Below are 2,363 nucleotides of genomic sequence, written 5' to 3' on the forward strand. Positions count from 1 at the left end.
ACTGCTGAACTTTTGGTTCAAACTTACTTTGGGGTCCAGTATTTATCCTAGAGAAGCACACCAGGACTCCTATCAGAGAGCTGTAATCCATTAGAGAAATGCAAACAAAAAACAATGTGTTATCTCACCCCAGCATTAACAGCAAATTCAAAGTTCAAAAAAAATACGAAAACTACACAAAAAGTAACAAATGTTTGCCAAGTTATGGAGGCATCAGAACTCTCATACAATGTTGGTGGGACAATTATATAGTCCAACCACTTTGGTAAATGGAGCATTGCTGTTGGTAGGTTCCATCAAGTGGATTCTGACTCATTACAATACTGTGCACAACAGAATGAAACACTACCAGGTCCTCCACCATCTTTTAAAATTGTTAAGTTTGAGCTCACTGTTGCTGCCACAGTATCAGTCTGTCTTGTACGTGTTCTTTGTTGACTGTGAAAAGGCATCTGACTGTGTGGTTCATAACAACCTATGGATAGCATTTCATATAATGGGAATTCTAGAACACTCATTCAGGCTCATGTGGAATCTATACATAAACACAGAGGGAGTTGCTAAATAGAACAAGGGGCTATGGAGTGGTTTCAAATCAGGAAAGGTGTGTGCCAGGGTTGTTTTCTGTAGTCACAGTAATTTTTCAACCTGAGCACTGAACAAATAATTTGAGAACCTAGACTTTATAAAGAAGAACGTGAAATCAGGATTAGGGTAGACTCATTAACAATCTGTGATATACAGATGATACAACATTGCTTGCTAGAAACAATTTGAAGAACTTATTGATAAAGGCTAAAATTTTCAGTATGGGTTATACCTTAATGTCATACTTATAGCTTCTGCTTATAAAACCTATATTTATTGAGGTTCTTCCATCATAAATAAGAGAACTGAATGGAACTGCATTGAGAATTGTCGTCTTGATAACCCATACCAATACTTTATAATTTAATGTTGTCATGACATGTACATATAGTCTGAGTTCTTAGCACTATATCAGGAATCAAACCTGTTTGTAAGAAGAGAATCACAAAACAGATGAATCCCTATAAAGGTCACAGTTCTTGGCTGTTGGAACTCTGATCTCTTTGTGAAATCTGTTCTGAATAACATGATGGAGCTACAATCTTTGAGGAGTGGAAACACACAGGAAATGAATCTTGATAGAACAATAATAACAAAATTATTCAAAAAGCACTCACTTAGATTGATCCACCACGGTTTTATCCCAGGAGTCATTTAAAATAAATGGCTTGCTTTCCTCTCTCTCTAAATACTTTTTCAATCAAATCTTATTTTAGTTTATATATATATTCACAATAATAATACATTGAGAGTCATCTGTGATTACTTATTATATCTTTAAGCTATTTTCCCTGTTTCCTATCTTCTAACCTTTCTTGTTATTGTTTTAGTATTAGTATATGGTTAGCACTATGTATTATTGTATTAACATTAATATACTTATTTTTCCTTAATAAAGTGTTAGCATCAAAGATCCACCATTGACTTTTTCTTCCCAATTATCCTAGCCTGACTTTCTTTCTCTTAAAATTGCCTAAGAAGGGGAAGATTCTGTAATCTTATCTGGTAACATCTATATTTATGAATTTTTTCACATTCATGAAGTTCTTCCTTATATCAAAACTAAATTGCTTCTGATATAATTTTCCATGGATCACTGGAGATAAGCAATAGCTTATTGGTATTTTCTGTGTACTGACATAAAGGATAATACTTGTTAGGGAACCATTGAATTGTGAAAAATAGAGCAGAATTGTAAAGAAAATATTGAAGTTCATTACGTTCTTCAGGTCAATATCAAAATTACTTTTAAAAGATGCATAAGGATTTTCTGGAATAATACTAATGCACCCAAAACCCATTAATATGCTTTAGCATGGGTTATAAAGAAATTAAGATAAACCCATGGTGAAGTGTTTACGAGTAAGGCTGCTAACCTCAGGGTCAGCAGTTCAAAACTATCAGCTGTTCCATGGGAGTAAGATGAGGCTTTTCACTCCCATAAAGATGTATAGACTTGGAAACCCTGTACAGGGTCGCTGTGAGTTGGACCAACTCCATAGCCCATAACCACCACCACCACTCTCTGGAGTTCATTATATTATCAAGTCTTTTTGTATTTTTAAAGACTAATTTTTTCATCAGTCAACTGATTGATTAAGTTTCTGGGTTCCACACTTTTGCTGTCAATCACTAACCTAAAATTTGGCAGTTTAATCATGTAGCAGAACTCTGGAAGAAAGTCCTAGTGATCTTTCATAAAATATAACAGCCAAAAAAACCTCTATGGAGACATCCTACTCTGTAACATATGAGGTCTCCATGAGTCAAAATCT

This window comes from Chrysochloris asiatica, unplaced genomic scaffold, assembly GCF_000296735.1.
Source record: "Chrysochloris asiatica unplaced genomic scaffold, ChrAsi1.0 scaffold00516, whole genome shotgun sequence".
Classification (NCBI taxonomy): Eukaryota; Metazoa; Chordata; class Mammalia; order Afrosoricida; family Chrysochloridae; genus Chrysochloris; species Chrysochloris asiatica.